This window comes from Grammomys surdaster, unplaced genomic scaffold (genome assembly GCF_004785775.1).
Source record: "Grammomys surdaster isolate TR1022 unplaced genomic scaffold, NIH_TR_1.0 334, whole genome shotgun sequence".
Classification (NCBI taxonomy): Eukaryota; Metazoa; Chordata; class Mammalia; order Rodentia; family Muridae; genus Grammomys; species Grammomys surdaster.
The window spans coordinates 3190454-3208486 of NW_021604753.1; the positions used below are offsets into that span (position 1 = coordinate 3190454).

Here is an 18033-nt window from a genome sequence, read left to right on the forward strand (position 1 = left end):
AAGAAGATGTTAGGGTCAGATATGTGTTTTGTTTAGGGGATGTCTTAGTCACCATTCTAGTTCAGTGAAGAGACACGACCAAGGCTGTTCTTGTGAAAGAAAGCATTTAATTGGGGCTTGCTGACAGTTTCAGAGGTTTAGTCCATTATCAACATGGCAGAAGCATGGCACAGGCTTTTGAAACCTCAAAGCCCACCCCCAGTGACTTCCCCAGCAAGGCCACACCTCCTAACCCCTATGAACCTATGGAGGGCACTCTCAGTCAAACCACCACAGGGTTGCCAGTCATTGTCTTTGTTGAAAGTTCTCTCTCCAGGACACTCTTCTCCAGGTTCTAAAGGAAAGCCTGTCCTTGTCCCCCTCCGCAGTCACCATCACTGAAATGATGTACTGTCCCTTTCTAAGGCTCTTCTGCATCAAGGCCTGATGATGGCCGTCATGATTTCAAGCTCCTGTCTCTTAATAAAGTACACTTCTGAAGTGGGGGTTTGTGTCAGCTCTTTCCCACACCAACTAACTACCTTGCTCTTTTCTTGTCTAAATCCATTATTTAGATTTTTAAAGAATTAAGAGGCTGGGAGACATGGTCTAACGGGTAAGTGCCTGCTGCTGGACTGTGAGGACTTGCATGTGGACACCCAACCCCACAGAGGGAGGGAGAGACATGTGGCCAGCCACCCAGGCTAAATCAGCAGCTCTAGGGTTACTGAGGAATCCTGTCTCAAGATCAGGTGTCTTCTTTGATTGTTCTACATCCTCAGTCAACTTCTGGCGCGTGCACGCGCACGCGCGCACACACACATACACACTTGCTTTCATGCACACCCATACATACAAACACTCCACCAACACACATGGAGATAAAGTTGGGTGTGGTAGGAGATGCCTATGATCCCAGCTCTGGAGGCTATGACAGAAGAATTGCTGTGAGTTAGAAGTCAGCCTAGGATACATACTAATACCTTGTGTGAAGAAGGAAGGAAAGAAAGAAATAAGGGAGTCAGTTTACGTAACATAAAAGCATAACATTTGAACTGTCTTTGAGCTGCCGATCAGCAGCACCTAACCATTCAGAGCTGTGCCCCCATCACCACTACCTCCTTCCCAAACAATGTCAGTCTAATCCTAGTCAGCAGCTTCCCTTGCTCCTCCTGATCTTTCCAGCCCCAACCAGCCACTGATCTGCTTTGTCCATGGATTTACCTGCTCTGGGCATACTTTATGCAAATGAGACCATAGGATCAGTGGCTACTTGTGTGCCTGCCTTCTTTCACCTTGCACAATGTCCCCAAAGTCTTCCTGCTGTGGTGGCACGCAGCACTTCATTCTTTTGTTAGGTTTGAATACATCACACTCTCTGGTGTGCACGGGCCACATTTTGCTTATCCACTGATCTGATGAGCACTTGAGTTTTTTATACTCCCTTTGGCTCTGGTGCACATCACGGCCTTCAACAGCCTTGTACAGCGGTACAAATTGGAACGCTCGTTTTCAGTTTTGTATGCCACCTGGAATCAGAACAGCACCTACACCCTCTCACGTGCACCAGCAGTGCACCAGGGGAAGCATTGTTTCTTCCCTTCCCTTCCAACGGTACCCGCTGGGTGTGTGCACACACATATACACGCATGCACAGATCCATGTAGACGGGCCATAGGCCAGTGTCACATGACTTCCTCAATTGTCCTCTGTCTTTTTGTTTTAATTTAAAAAAAATTGAGAGCTTGAACATAGTCTGCACCCCAACTACTGATGCTAATCCTATACCACACATTAAGCATTTGAGGTCCCCTCGTTTGGGGAAATCCTAGGATCAGCACGTGAGGAATACAATGCATGAGCCTCACCCTGGGAAAAGCAATTTCATGCTCATAATATGGTATTTCCTCTGCCAGGTGTACTCCACTACACTTTTTGGTATAGAATCTCAGCTGAACCCGAGGTTCTCCAGTTCTGTAGGCTGGCTGCCAGCAAACTGCAGGGATCTTCCTGCCTTTCCCATCCCAGCACTGAGATTATAGACTTTAGGAGGCAGGGTCTAGCTGCTAAGGGTGGCCATTGAAGGTTAATTCTGTTTCTTGGCTCCGATTACTTACTCTTTTCCATCTTGGTCTACTGTAATGTGAACAGCCTCTGCATAGCTTCAGCTACCATAATCTCAACAGCTTTTCAGCCCCAGCACTAAGGAGACAGAAGCAGGCAGATCTCTGTGAGTTCAAGGCCAGGTGGGGCTACACAGCAAGACACACACACACACACACACACCCCGACATGTACCGTGTATCTGAAGCTGGCTTCAAACTTCCTAAGTTTCCCAGATTAGCCTCAACTCTTTTGAGAAACTCTTCAGCCTTAAAAAGTGCTGGGGTTGCAGGCCTGTGGCACTATACTCATTTACGGGGCATTGGGGTGAACTTGGTTTTCATGCATGCTAATGCCAGCCCTCTACCAGCTGAGCTGCAGTCTGGCTAGATTTTGGTTTCTTGAGACAGATCTTACTATAAAGCCTTAGCTTCCTGGAACTCACTGTTGTAGATCAAGTTGACCTGAAATATATGCCTCTACCCCCTGTACTGTTCATTATACAATTTGAACAGTAGACTTTCATCAGCTACATGACATACAAATGTTGTTTCCCATTCTGTAGGTAGTCGTTATGCCTTGTTTTTGGTGGGAGTGTAGCTGTGGCTGTTAGAAACAAAGAATAATCTGGCCCCTCCCTCTCCCAGGCCTCGCGGCTCCGGCGTCCGCCTCCCGCCCAACCTTTTGGCCCCGCCTCCGCGCGCCCCGCCTCTCGCGAGCCCACTCAGGTCGCAGCTTCATCCCCACCCCTCCTGCCTCTAAGACTGTCGCTCCGCCCCTCCCAGACCCCGCCCCATCTGGCCCTTTCCCTCAAGCCACGCCCCGAAACATCCCCGCCCCCGGAGCCCTCCCGGCCCGCGCGCGCGGCCAGCGCAGACCTCCCGGCTCGACTGGCGGCGCGGGCGGCGGTGAGTGCGGCCCTGCTGGGTGCCCTGTGGGGAACACCAGATTCGGGGCGCTGGGCACGGGGCGGCAACGGAGGCGGGGGTCGCGCTTTAGCACCTGCTCAGAGTGCCCGGGCACCGCGCTCTCCGCGAGCGGCGAGTAGGGACGTCGTGGGACCCGAGGTGGCGGGCTCTGGGCGGGATTGAGGGCGAGGGGTTCCGGCAGTGCTCCGGTTGTGTTTGGTTCTCAGGCCTGGACTACATAGCTCCATCTGAACCTCCCGAATTGTGCCCCTCGGGCTTATAGGAAAAGGTGCGGTTTTCTCTAGTAACCTTTAGTAGCTAAGTTGCGATTTGGAGAACGATCCGGTGCGTACTCTGAAAGCAAAAGCGAATAGACAAAAAGTAGGGTAATTTTCCAGATGCTCTTTAGCTGTTCCGGGCCCACGCGTCTTTTGCTCTTATTCCTGTGAGTTTCACACGGGTTCCCAGACGGGTACAGGCATATCGGAGAGGAGGGGAACTGCACGATCGCGGAGTCTGGAGCCCAGACGAAGGAGGACGTGGCTCCTGCCTGTCTTGCCAGCCTAGTTCTTGCTTCCAAGTGGTTTCCAGGTCAGTGTGGGTTCGGACCAGGCGCCTGATCATTCAGTGTTGTGCCCACAGCTTCCGTTCAGGTTTAAGAGGAAGAGGCATGGGTGTGTTTTAGAAAGGCAAAGCTCCAACGTTTGGACATTCCCTACCTAATACTTTGTCGGATTTGTGTTTCCGGATAGTGGAGCTGATGTCATTCTCTGTTGGACTGAGCGGCAGTCGTTGGGAAATAGTTTCTGGAAGTCACGAGTCTCTTTCAGCTCATCAGCTTCTTGATGTTTTGAGACAGGGTCTTATGTAGTCCAGGCTGGCATCCCAACTTCATGTGTAGCTGAGGCTGGTGTTGAACCCCTGGACTTTCTGCCTCCACAGTGTTGAGATTACAGGGTTGTGCCACAGAGCCGCTCCTCTAGCCTTTTTTGAACTAAACCGTCCTCCTCTGGGGATGGTGAGCTGGAGCTGGTTCAGGGACTCTTGGACTCCATATTGGAGTCTTTTGAAGGAAAATCACTTGCCACAGTAGGTGCTTGCTTGCTCTTCTGCCTTCTCAGATTGACTCTTTTAAAGTAGAACTAATGCAGAGAGAAAGGCTGTAGAGAAAGGAGCTGAGAGGTATCAGTCATTCCTCCAGTGTTTGGCTTTATCAGTTGGATCAGGATCCAGAGGGCGTGTCGCTTGTGCTACCTGGCCTAGAATAACACCCATACTGCACCTGGCTCTCTTCTCAGACAGTCCTTGCTCTGCCTTCTAAAAGTGTTCAGGCCAGCTCAGAAATATTTGTTGTAGATCTACTGTGGGAGAGGCCCATTGTCCTTTTTCCTGTTCCACTAAAGGCATTGATAATGAAAGGTTTTATTCCTGCCTGAAAAAATATCCTTATGATATTTTACTGAATCAAGTGACCCAGTGATTCCTCTTAGATCCATCCAGTGTCTGAGTCTCTAAAATACTAGACTGAAGTAGCCCCTGCCTTTAGCAGAAGTATGCCTTTGTCCTTCAATACTGTTATGGCCTGGCAATAGGAGGGGAAAGGACTACCCCACATCCTTTAAAAATGCTGGAAAAATGGCTCCTGGCCCTGAGAGGCTTATGCTATGGAAAGTGGGTATGATGTTGAAAAGTTCAGAGCTTGGCTTAGAATCTCAGCTAAGGCAATCTAGATGTTCCTAGACAGGGGAAGTTGAATGGAAAAAACTGAGGTCTGAGCACACTGCACATAAGCAGAAAGATCTCAGCAAAGTTGCAGCAGAAGTGTAGAAAAGTCCAGGATCAAACACAGTAAGAGGGAAACCTTCTGAGAGGAAGGGGCTGGCAGGCAGTTCCTGCTTTCCTGTCTTAATTTAATCCTGTCATCTCTACTGATCTGGACATGGCCTCATGGTGCTGTGAGAATAGGCAGGACCCCCACTCAAATTCTCCTGCAAATTTCCCCAAAGCACCTGTGAAGGGGAAAGTAGGAAGAAGCCCTGGAGTCTTGGCACCAGTCATTTGTATTTTGTTTGTTTTGGCTTTCTGCTGCCATGAAAATAGCCCAGGGAGCCGGGTGGCTTATATCCACAGGTAAATAGACTCTGCGCTATGTGTCTGTCTCTGCAGCCTGTTTGGCCACCCATGGCTGACTCTGAACCTGAGTGATGTTTACCTGCTGTGGAACTGGAGTTTGAGGTTAAGTGCTACTTCCGGGGGGTCCTCATAACTTTGTTTTATTGTTGGGCATTCATTGGTAGTCTGGACAGTAATGACAGCATTAGACTCATTGAGATTGTCACTTAACTACAGATCTTTGAGAATTGTGTGTCATTTTATTAGGTTTGTAGACAAGAAGGTATGGCCCTTGTCTCAGCCTCCTAAGAGTCACATCCAAAATGCCTTCAACAAAAGACACACTAACTACAGAAAGTATAACAGGCCCACGAGCCTTCACATATGAAGACCAAAGACTTTGAGACATTGTCTGCTCAATTTTCTTGGGCCTCTGTAAATTTCATTCTCCTGGGGATGGGGCAGGACTACAAGGTTTTAACAACTATGATCAGAAGAGAGATGGCCTTTCTTCTCCCTCTTCCTTCCCTTCCTTCCTTCCTTCCTTCCTTCCTTCCTTCCTTCCTTCCTTCCTTTCTTTCTTTCTTTTTTTTCGAGACAGGGTTTCTCTGTGTAGTCCTGGCTGTCCTGGAACTCACTCTGTAGACCAGGCTGGCCTCGAACTCAGAAATCCGTCTGGCTTTGCCTCCCAAGTGCTGGGATTAAAGGCGTGCGCCACCACTGCCCAGCCTCCCTCTTCCTTTCTTAAAGCATGTGTATGGAGAGGGGAGAGATTCCTTGATTTTCTTCCAGAGGACTTGAGTTTACTACCCACCATCCATGTCAGGCTGGTCAGAACTGCCTGAAACTCTCACTCCAGAGGTTCTGATGCCCTCTTCTGACCTCTGTGGGCACTGCACTCATGTGCACATACCCACATCTGGACTCATACACCTAATTAAAAATAAAAATGAAGCTTAAAAAGTTGTAAGTGCAGGTGCATATATGCAAAGCCTAGAGGACAACTTCAGGACCTTGGGTCATCCTCTGGAATACTGACCGCCTCCTTTGAAGCAGGATCTCTCATGGGAGCTCACCATTTAGACTAGCCAGACTCACTGGCCAGCTAGTGAGTACCAGAGATTGTGACATCTGTCTCCCCAGTGCTGGGATTGCAAGCATATGCCACCATGTCTAGCTTTTTCTCTAGGTCCTGGAGATTATACTCTGGTCCTTAGGCCAGCACCATTGTAGTCACGTGGCTCCTGCAGGGTTCGAGTAAGAGCCTTTTTAATGACAGCCTTGGGAATCAGTCCTAGTCCTTCACCTGTCCATAGGGAGGGTAGGCCAGAAGACATCCGAGGGAGACCTGGGGCTTCTGAGACCCAGGCAGTGTCCCTTCCTGGTCAGAGTCACTAGTATGTTGAGTATCATCCTTGGCAGCTTCGTTGCCTGCGTTCCAGTAGGTTCATCATTGGGCAGCAACTGTCCACCTAGCCAATCCTTGTAGCATGGACTCCCCAGGGTCAAGTCTAGCAGATGTGTCAGGCTCTAACATCATCACTGACATCACTCACGCTGGAGAACCCTGCAACCAAGTTACAAAAAAGAATTATGTTGGGTCTCATTCTCCCTGAGGTGCATCCGGCCTCCAGGACATAGGTTGGATGTACCTGGAAAGCTCCAGAAAACCGGTGATGGAGGACTTGAAACATTTGGCCCATGGAGACTTTTGAGCGACTTCAAGTCTCAGAGTTCAGTGTGAGCTGGACATGCCCCCCCCCCCCCCCAATTCCAGCTTAAAGGAGGCTGAGGCCAGACTCAGGAAACCAAACTAGCAAAGCTACAACAGCAACAGGAAACTTACCATTGACTAACTTAACCCCGATTCCAGTGAAATTTATTGATCATGTACTGATGTGTGTGTGTGTGTGTGTGTGTGTGTGTGCGCTTTTCGTTGTTGTTGGTTTTGTTTTGTTTTTGAGACAAGGTTTTTCTGTGTAGCCTTGGCTGTCCTGGGACTCACTCTGTAAACCAGACTGGCCTCGATCTCAGAGCTCCACCTGCCTCTGCTTCTGCCTCTGCTGGGATTAAAGACATGCACCACTACTGGCAGCTTAAAAAATTTAATTAAGAACTACTAGTAGGAGCAGCAAGATTGCTCAGAGGTAAAGACACTCGCTGCTAAGTCTTACGATTTGAGTTCAGTCCTCAAAATCCATGTGGTGGAAGGAGAGAGCTGACTTCTGTAAGCTGCCCTACGACCTCTGTGCTTGCACTGAGGCACACATGTATTTATGAACACATACACACAAACTAGATACATATAATTTTAAAGTTAAAAGTAAACATTAGAACTCTGCAGGATTTCAGGAACCGTGGGAGATGAAATCAGACATAATTTGGGCAAGGGTCTGAGCTGAGCACTGTCTTTCTTTGTTGGGTGGTCCTCTCCTCTCAGAGAGCCTGTTCTTTTCTTGGTCACTGTAATCAGGACACACAGGACCTGATAGCCTGGTGCAGGCTTATTGATGCTGTCATTCGTTCATGGGGAAGCCTGGAACGTGGTTTTATCGGGATCCCCAGGGATGTGGTACACACCGATTGTAAGGCACAGCTCCGCTCGCTGTGGAAGCCGTTTTCCATTCCACAAATCAATGTAATTTGTAGTTATGCTGTATTTGAACCTTGTGGTAACTTTATCTTTGCCTTGTGGGACGTATGAGCCTACAGAAACCACTGAAATTCAGAAGATGGAATTTGAAAATATTTCTGTGAAATATTTTACCAAGAGCTTCGGAGTTTCCCCCCAAGGTTTATGGATCAAGTCAGTCAGGACAGACTGACACCAGCCAGCAAATGCTGTTTCTTAAGTCCGAGGGTCTGACGTTGTTCTTTTGTCTAGTCTTCCTTTCCTTCTCATTCTGAAGTGTTTGAGAAACTCCATTCTTTCTCCTTGTTTGGCTGTCAGAGTCATCTCCAAGTTAAATTTCATTATAGTGACACAGTATAGAATTTTTAACCAATGTTTAATCTCGTGGACATACAGTTCTGGGTTTAGTACAGCCCTGTTCCTTTATGCACAGATTATCCTAAGGGATATTATGCTTCCTCTTCCCAGACCTCAAAGACCAGATCCTTTGGACCTTCTTGGCTGGTTTTCCTTCTTGTTTACAAACTAGGCAGTTTTCGAAGGCTTGCTTCCATCTGCACGCCAGCCAGCTCCTCTCTGCCTTACTAGAGTTGTTTCTGAGATCTCCATATTTGTGCTACCCAGCCTGGTGTTTCCTTTCCAGGGCCTGGGCGCAGGGCTCCAGGCACACAGTGGAAATGAAAGATTCCTTTTCTTTCTGGTAGAACTGATTTTACAGGATTATGTTGGTGGTAAAACTGCTTTATCTCTGTGAAGGCCTTGCCCTTTTGAGTGTTGATTTGATACCTAAATCTAGAAAGCACTTCGCTCTGCTCGGGGGAGCCTGTCTGGAGCCTGCATTTCCCACAGCATGTACCACCCACATGTGGCTAAGAAGGAAGGAGGGAGGGAGGGGCCGGGGACTTTGTTCAACATGAAGGTGCCTTTAAAAAAATTTTTTTTTTTTTTTTTTTGGCTGAAATTCTGGGATCTCATCCCTTTTGAGTTTATTTCAAACTTTTTTCTTCCCGTTTTGAGGAGTGCATGTGTGTGCGTGTGTGTGTGTGTGTGTGTGTGTGTGTGTGTGCATGCGTGTGTTGTGTGTATGTGTGTGTGTGCACACGCATGTGCATGTGTATATTCCTGTTTGCTTGTGTGGGGGTGCACATGTATGTGCGTGAGTATGTACACCCAGCATTGTTGTCAGATTTCTTCCTCAATTTTAGCTATGTTAACCTTTGAGTCCTGTGCTGAACTCAGAGTCCCCATTGGCTAGTCTAGCTAGCCAGCTGCCCCACCCCCCAGCCCCTGAGTCTGACTCCGGAATGCTGGGATTACAGGCCTGCCTTTTACATGGGTTCCAAGATCTGAGCTCTGGTCCTCACACTTGCATGACAAGTTTCTATCCACTGAGACATCTCTTCAGTCTTTATTCATCTTTTCTTTTTTTAAAAAAAATTGTATTATTATTTTAAATAGGGTCTCTCTTTTATGTAGCTTTGGCTATCCTAGAACTCACTAGGTAGACCAGGCTGGCCTTGAACTCATTGAGATCCATCTGCCTCTGCCTCCCAAGAGTTGTGATTACAGGTATTGGCCATACTGGCTGGCCTAAAGAGAATGTCTTTAAAATTAAATTAAATTTTATTTTTTTCGTATGAGTATTTTGCCTGCATGCTTGTCTATACACAGCTTGAATGCCAGATGGCCACATAAACCAGAAGATGCTGTCAGGTCCCCTGGAGGTAGAGTTACAGGCTGTTGTGAGTGCCATGTTGGTGCGGGGAATCCAGGCCAGGCTGCTCTTGCCCCTGAGGAGCACAGTCAGTCTCCTTGCAGAAACAGAACCTGCCAAGAGGGGGAAGCAATTAGGGCTCAGGAGGCAGTCATGTGTCCTCAGGGCTGTGTGCAGGCAGCCCCGAGAAGTAGGATAAGCCTGCAGTGGATGCTGGGTGCCTGAGCCTAAGTCTTACTAAAGGCTTCATTTCCAAAGCTACCTTAGCTGGTTGCCTGCAGCCACTGGAGTTTGTCAGAACTGGGCTAGGAAGTAGATGCTATTCCCCAGCCTCTCAATATTAGAGAGTTGTTAGATACTTACTGGCTTGGGGGAACTTTGTGGCTGGACCCCTCCCTTCTGGTAAACAGACTTGAAAACCCAGGACTCTGACTCTGATTACTGGAAGAATGGGCCTGAGTCCTATCTCTGGCCCTGGAGGGCCATCGAAGATAACTACCTGAAGCTGGTTCCAGAATTCTAAACCACTTGGAACACTGGCTAGCTGGACTGAATGCCTCTTTTTCTCTCCCTCTTCCTCCCCTTCCACCCCCCCCTTTTTGCAGGGTCTAATGTAGTCCAAGCTGACCTTATCTTCCTTCTTCCTTCTCTTGAGCTCTGAGATTGAAGGTCTTTGCCACCAGGCTAGCTAGGAGGCTATGATAACAAAGCACTTAACACTATATAATCCAAACAGGCCTGTCAGTCATCTGGACAGGACAGTGCCTCAGGAAAAACTGCTGGTTCTGGGCAGGCAAGGTGGCCAGTCAGGTAAAGGTGCTTGCTGTACAAACCCTGAGACCTGAGTTTAATCTTTGGAGACCACATAAAGTGGAAATGGAGAACTGACTCCAGAGAGTTGTCCTCAGACCTCCATACCAACTCCTTGCCCATGAACATTTAAAAAAATTACATTTTTAAAAGCTGTTCTAGAGATTTCAGAATAAGTTGAGTATGATAGTGCATACCAGTAGTGGGGAATCAGAGGCAGGAGGATCACTGCAAGTTTAAGACCAGCCTGGTTTACATAGCAAGACTGTTTCAAAATACAAAAATATTAAGAAAGGAAAAAGAATACAAAGCTTGCAGAAGTGGGGTGTGGCCTCCTTGGTCACTGTCAGTCTGTGTCCAAGGTTGCTCTGTCTGTGAGAGAGGTTCTGCTTGTCTTCCGTACTGTCTTGTCTAAGTTCTTTTTCATTTTAAAAATATCTATTTTTTATGTATGTATGTATGTATGTATGTATGTATGTATGTATGTGAGCACACTTGTACCTCAGCCTTGAGTCATTGTGTAGCTCAGGCTGGTCACAGACCTGCTAGGATTGTGCGCGCCATAATGCTGGATGCTCAGCAGAATAATTTCAAGGGAGATCTTGAGACCCTAGGAGACTAAAGATCCCAATGGCAAAAGCAGATGGCCACTCTGGCTTCTGTCACTCCCAGGAAGTACTACAGGGCAGGCACAGCTTTTCTCCTGCAAGAGGAAATATTTGCACATAATTTACACTGACAGAAAAAACATCACAAGAGAGAGAAGCAGGCAACGTCTAGAAACTTAGACATACTCTCTAGATATGAGAGCTGGGAGGACAGCAGGTCTGTGTAACAGGTGACAGCCTGTGACAAAGTCCGTCCACACGTGGCATTGACTTTTGGTCGTTTTTCTTATGCTGTAAGTAGGAGCCATTCTGGTGAGGAAGTTCCTGAGAAAGGGACGGGACAACTGATTCCTTCAGAACGCTCCTGCTGTCTGCTCCCCACAGGGAACATGGAATCCCCTGGAACTGGAACTGTAGAAGGAAGGTTGTGAGCTGCCAGATGTGTACTGGGAGCAGCAGTCAGGGTCTCCCACAAGCACAGTGGTGTCTTAACAGCCAAGCCCTCTCTCCAGCCCTCACATTTTCTTTCCTTTCCTCTGAGACATGGTGCCTCATGTAGCCCAGGTTAGCCTCAGACCTTCTGTGCAGCTAGCTGAGAGTGACCCTGATGTTGTGACTGTCCCAGCTGCACTTATTGAGTATTGGAATTCCTGACCTCCATGGGCAGGTTTCTGGAGTTTGAACCTATGGTTTCATGCATGCCAGGCAGTCACCCTACTAAGGAAGCTGCATTCCCAGCCCTGAGGCTTTTTTCTTTTTTGAGTCACGTCATTAGCGATTGTAGATAGAGTTCTTCCTCACTTGGTTCTGCTAGGGTCCAGGGCCTTGGAAACGTCACAGCAGCATGTTGGAGAAGGTGGCGGTGGGGCTCTGCTGTGGCCCCTGCAGTAGCAAGGAATGAATTAGAACCCAAAACCACAGACAGACCCTCCCTTTCCTTTCTCCCTGTCATTTCCCATCTTCTCCCAAATTTTTAGAAAGCATAGAGCTATATGGGGTCAGCTTTAGAAGAAAAGTTAAGATACTGTTTTTTGGGGAACCGGGGAGATGGCTGAGGTTAAGAGTGCTGGCTACACTCATAGAACACCTGGAACCGGGGAGATGGCTCAGGTTAAGAGCGCTGGCTACACTCATAGAACATCTGGCAACATCTGGAGGCATTTTTTATTTCACAGATGAGGAGAGGGGAGGTACCATGTCTATAGAGTCAGGGATGTTGTTAAATGTCCTACAGTGGACAGATCCTCAGTGCTAAAGTTGAGCTCTGTGCTTTCAAGCTTCCATACCGGATGGTTAAAGGGCACAGGATGTGGGGAGCTGTGTGTGTGTGTGTGTGTGTGTGTGTGTGTGTGGTCAGACAGTTACATATATTTAAGATTAATTTTGGTCATTTCTCACCCTCCCATTCTCCTCCTTCATCCTCCGCCCTCTCCCGCTCTTAAATGCTGTCAGCCACACATAAAAATAAGACATGAAGGGGAAAGGGAAAGAGCTCTTGCACAGGATGGTGTACAGGAAAACTCTTTTTAACAATTTTTATGGTTAGCATACAAAATATTGAGTTTAATTGTGACATTTTCATACAGGTATATCGTTACACCTTGTTCATATTCACTTCCTGCCAACTTCTCCTCCCCCTCCCCCACTTCCCCATCCCTCCTCCCCTGCCCCTCTCCATCCCACCTCCCCTCCCCTTTCCTCACTCCCTCTGCTCCTCCCCCACCCTGCTGGTCCTCTTCTTTCCATAAAGGAGCTAGCTGTCTTTCTGAGTCTTGCTTATTTCCCTTAATGACCTCCTGTTCCATCTATTTTTCCTGCAAATGTTATAATTGCGCTCTTCTTTACAGCTTTCTTAAAAAAAAAAAAAAAAAAAAGAGGCCTGGTTCTTGAAGAGGACCCAAGTTTGAATCCCAGCACACAGAGAGCCTTAGAACCATCTGTAACTCCAGTTCTAAGGGACTTAGTGCCCTCTTCTGTGCTCTGCAGACACCAGTCTGGTGCACGTACATGCATGCAGACAAAACACCCACACATAAAATTAAAATAAATAAATCCTAATAAAAGATAGAGTTTCCTGGAAACATTTTCAGATTTCGGGTGAGGCTGTAATGGCATAGAAAGTTCTGGAGCCTTAGACTCTGGCTTTCGTGAGTGGTGCCCAAGGCTTTATGTGGTGTGTTGTTTGTGTTGTAGTGAGTTGCAGTATGGCTCCTGGCATTCTGGGGTTGGAGGGTTATTTGAGAATCTCAGCTAATTCTTGCTAAAGGTTAAGTGCTTTGGGGAACTCTACTGGATCCTCCAGAGACCCAGACTGGTGCCCCCTGATGTGGAGGCCCTTGAAACTGGACTGCCCTCATCCCCACCTCCACCCCAGGATACAGATGTGCTGCCTCTGGGCAGATGACCACCCTGTTCTGTGCCTTCCCCATCCCCCAAACTTGCATTCACTCTAAGAAGCTGGTCCTGATTCCTACCTCCTGTGTCTGCTTGGGCTTGTTGGCTGAACTTTTGTCTCCCTGTAGACTCCTTAGGCCAGCTAGGAAGGGCTCTCAGCTTTCCCTGCCTAGCCCATCCTTGACCTCCTGAAGTCCCTGCGTGAGAATAGGCCATAGCACAAAATACCAGCACAGAAACTACAAAGTGGAAAGTGACAGACTAAGAGTCCTCTTGCCAAATGATAAACCCCTCAGCCACAGTGGGTGGGTCAGAATTCTTGGTTGCTCCAGCCCCTCACAAAAAAATGTCAAACCTACAGGGTTGGGTTGCAGTACAGATTCCCCCACGAACTCTCCGTCATTTCAGAGACCACTCTATAATTACTTATCTGACCTAAACAAAGCCGGTGTGGTGTTACTTGCCCATAATCCCAGCACTCGGAGGGAGGCAAAAGACCAGGTTCAAGACTGTCTGAAAAGTCCAAAAGAAGTTTGGAGAGGTGGCTCAGTGGTTAAGAGGCTTACTGGTCTGCAGAGGATCAAAGTTCAGTTCACAGAAACCACATTAGGTGAGTCACACTTGTCTGGAACTCCAGCCTTCAGGAGCCAGTGTCCTTTTTCCGGCCTCTGGAAACAGCTATGCTGGTGTGAATATATACATATAGATACATGTAAGTAAAAACAAACCTTTCTTTAAAAAAACAAAAGAAAAAAGAAAGCGAAGACAATGTAGCACTGGGTAACTAATTATTCTACTTATTGTCTTGGGAATAATAAAAAGTGGTGTGCATGCCCAGTGCAGCTGGCTTGGGTTTTTTCCAAACGATTTTAGTCCATGGTTGGTTGACTGCAGATGTGGACACCCCAGATAGACTCTTCCTTCAGCCTGTAATTAGAGGTCTTGATCGCTGTGCAAATAGGAGGGACCTGGCACATAGTTCACAGGACAAAGGGCTGTGGTCAAGTTACTTTAACATACGTTGGGAGAGCTGCCCTGAGACTGGGGCCAGCAGGCAGGTTGGCTGAGGACATTTTTTTTTTAACCTAGAAGGGGGTTTATTTCTTGGGTGTGATTATAGCTGTGGCCAAGAAGAACATGAAAATGGCAAAGGTCACTCCCCTCTCTCTGACCTCATCTGCTTCCTGCAGGAACTGACGTCATCTCTTATGTGTCCTCCCAAGGTGTGTGTGATGGAAGGGACTGTGACTAATGCAGATGCTATTATCTTCCTGCTGTCCTGGCTTGTTCACACTATGACCTTCCTCAGAGTCAATGTGTCCTCTCCACATACAGAGTCCCAGTGCTGTTTGATGGCTGCATACCATATCCTGTGTGACTGTCCAGTGTCCTCTCCAGCAGCTCTACAGAGAGGGCCCAGTATTCCGGCAGGCAGAGCCATGTCTCTCACAAAAAGGAAAACCATGTCTAGAACACTCATGTACACTGACTTTCAGCTGATTCCTCCGTGACATGAGCCTCAGTTTACCCTCTGGGGAGGTCTACACTCCAGCCAAGGCCCATGTGATTTAACAGTGAGGGTGGGTAAGAACCAGTACCATGACATTAGGTATGGGTTTTTCTCTCCCACATAGGCTTTTTATTTTATTTTCTCTGTGTATTCATGTTTGTATGTTCACAAGTGTCTATGTGGAGGCCAGAAGACACCCTTGGGTGTTACTCTTCGGGTGCTGTACACATCTTAGTAAGGCTGGCTTGCCAGTGAACTCAGTGCTGGATTTTCATGTGGATTTTCTCATTGGACCTGTAGCTCATGGTCTGGTTAACTAAACTGTCCAGTGAGCTCCAGGGATCCGCCTGTCTCTGTCCCCTACCTCATCCCCAAACACACCCCCAGCTCTGGAATTACAAATGAATAATGCCACACTATGTTTGTTCCCCCCCACCCCCGAGATTAAAACTTAAGTTCTCATAGTTGTAAGGTAACCACTTTACTTGTTGAGCTCTCCAACCCTAAGTAAACACTTCGTATAACTTCAGATTTACAGAAAAGATGCAAAACTAGCCCAGAAAGTTCCTGTGTACCCTTAGTGCGTTTCACTACTGAAGTAGAATTCTTGAGGCTGGGATGCTAGAATAAATAAAAACATGTCCTTTCAGATCTAGAGGCTCAACTGCAAGGTGCTGGCATGTACTGAGGATTTTCTTTGTTGTGCTCTCAGGGTCCGTGTGCAGAGTTTGGTGTTGAGAGGCAGTTATAAAATACATCTGGGACATAGTATTCTGCTCTGACCTCACATGGCCTTATCACGTCTGAAATCCATTCTGTTCTCATCACGCCAAAGTCTTGTTCAGCCCAGTTCTAGTCTCAAGTCCAGAGTCTCTGGAGTCAGACACGAGTGAGACTTAGGGACACAAATTTAGCACATTCTCTTTGAGTTATCAGCCTGTGAAAAACATATGGACATTCACTGTCCAGAGAAGATGAGGCAAGAGGATGACAGGTCCCAGCTGACTTTTCAATCCAACAGGATAGACAGTGTGACATCTGCATCTGTGCATTTCTGACCATGTTTCACTGAGCCTACACCCCATAATACAGGTTAACTAAACTGTCCAGTGTGCTTCAGGGATCCGCCTGCTCCTGTCCTTCAGCTCTTTAATTGGTTGTAATTGGAATTACAAACCAATGTTCCCGTACTGATGTTTCTTACTGGGTGGTGCAGGCTGGATTCAGGTCTTACTCTTGTGTGTGGAACACTTTCCTTACTGAACCACTGAACCTCCTCCCGAGCCTCAAGTTGTGTGTGTGTGTGTTTTAATGGTGTATTTATTTTTAAATTATGGGTGTGCATGTGTGTTCTGGTGTTAATATGGAAGCTAGAGGTGTTAGATTGTCTGGAGCTAGTTACAGGCAGTACTGAGCACCTGTGGGTGCTGGGAATTGAACTTGGGTCTTCTGCAAGAGAAGTTAAGTGCTCTTAACTCCTGAACTGTCTTTCTAGCCCTCTACTTCCCTTTTTTTGAGACAGGTCTTGCTGTGGTTGTGTATCAAGCTGGCTTTGAACTTGTGATTTTTTTTTTTTTTGCCTCTGCCCCTTGAAAATGAAGATTACAGAGATCAAAGGCACATACCCCCAGAACATATACATACACATATTTTTTCCCTTTTCTTTCTCTTTTTTAGACAGGGTCTTGTGTAGTCCAGAATGGCCTTGAACTCCTGGCCTTCCTGCCTGCTTCTTAAATGCTGAGATTACAGATAAGCACTACCATGCCTGGCAGAATATTCTCCTTCTATCTGCCACCTTCTGTGGTTTGGAGAGCTAGGTCTTCCACTCTCCTAGCCAAGTTCTCTTATGTCGAAGCTCTCGTGGTTCACTGTTTGGTGACTTCACCCTGTGGTTCCTTCACCAGCTGTCACCCTGATGGGGACTCACAGCACCATCCCTTTGCCATGCCTCTGCTCGGTAGCACCGTGGTTCTCTAGATACCGGTTCCTTTGAGGCACAGGTGAAAGAGGCTGTGTGCTGCTGTACCCTATATCTGCCCCAGCACCTGCTGCAGTGGAGGGGTTCCTCATTAGGGTGTGTGGGGTGTAGTCTTAGCTTTCTAAGCTCCTTGGTAAGCCAGGCCTTGAGGTCTCGGCTTTCCTGGGAGATCTCCAACACGCTTGCCTGCTGTAATTTGTCCACAGACCCCTTCCAAACCAGTGTCTTCAGCCGGGCGGTCACCTGGCCACACCCTTGCTTTCCTCTAGGGATTCCTTACATTTCCTTATGTGTCCAGGCTGAGTGGTTTCCAGCTGTCTTTCTGCTTCCGTTTTACTTATGAATTCCATTAAGTCATTTCTCTTTGTTTTGCTAGAAGTGGTTAAAAGCAACAACATAGGACTTTAACATCTTTAAGAATTTCTTCTGCCAAATGCGGCTCTTACATTCTGCTCCCACAGAGCCTCAGGGCATGCGCATGCTTTTTCTACTTTAGTTTTTTTCTGATCTCTCAGCCAGAAAGAAGGCCCTAGCCTGGCACTCTGGCTATGAGTATGGTGAGCTAGCTCAGGGTCCCTTCTCACTTTTGGAGGTGCCCCTAAATTTACCTTGCTCTCCTCTTCTGGCTGCTGCTGGCCTCATCCCCTCCGGCCGTTACTCAGTTCCGAAGATGTGTACATTTCAGCTGTCCATTAGGGCAGACCTTCCCTCCTGGGTCCTCATCCTGTGTTTACTACAGAAGAGGACACACAACACTTCTGTAATTAAAACAATCCAGCTCAGGGCTTTGTGCTTGGCTGAGTCCAACTCTAGCCCCTTTATTTATTGTTATTGAGACAGGGTCTCTGTTATGTGGCTGTGGCCATCCTGGAATACAACTATGTAGATGTGCTGGCCTCTGCCTCTGAGTACTGGTGTTAAAGATGTACCACCATGCTTGACTTTTTCTAATCCTACTTAAAAAAACAAAAAACAAAAAACCTTTTAGAATCGGGCAGCGGTGGTGGCACATCTTTAATCCTAACACTTGAGGCAGAGGCAGGCGGATCTCTTGAGTTCGAGGCCAGCCTGGTCTACAGAGCAAGTTCTAGGACAGCCAGGGCTACACAGAAGAAACCCTGTCTCTAAATAAATAAATAAGTAAATGAATAAATTGTATTTATAGAAGCAACCTCACTGAATCTCTGGCTGACCTTAAGCGCCCTATATAGCTAAGAACAACCTTGAAGTTCCTCCCTCCCCCTCCCTTGTCTAGGTGCTGGCCCTCAGACCTCCCCCTCCC

At 47.5% G+C, this 18033-nt stretch overlaps 1 protein-coding gene and 1 pseudogene across 3 annotated transcripts in view; one reads left to right on the forward strand and one right to left on the reverse strand.

The window, feature by feature from the left end:
- Nucleotides 1-1749: 1749 nt before the first annotated feature.
- LOC114630291 lies at nucleotides 1750-1901 on the reverse strand (annotated as a pseudogene).
- A 1011-nt stretch (nucleotides 1902-2912) lies between these two features.
- Nucleotides 2913-18033, forward strand: part of Litaf (lipopolysaccharide induced TNF factor) — a 36143-nt gene continuing 21022 nt past the window's right edge. Inside the window, exon 1 of one of the 3 annotated variants that reach the window (XM_028778407.1) lies at nucleotides 2913-2990. The gene's annotated coding sequence lies outside the window, so the exon portion shown is untranslated. Of the gene's footprint in view, nucleotides 2991-3559; nucleotides 3582-13954; nucleotides 13973-18033 lie in introns of those variants that run through there. The other 2 variants (XM_028778408.1, XM_028778409.1) reach the window with 2 other exon arrangements.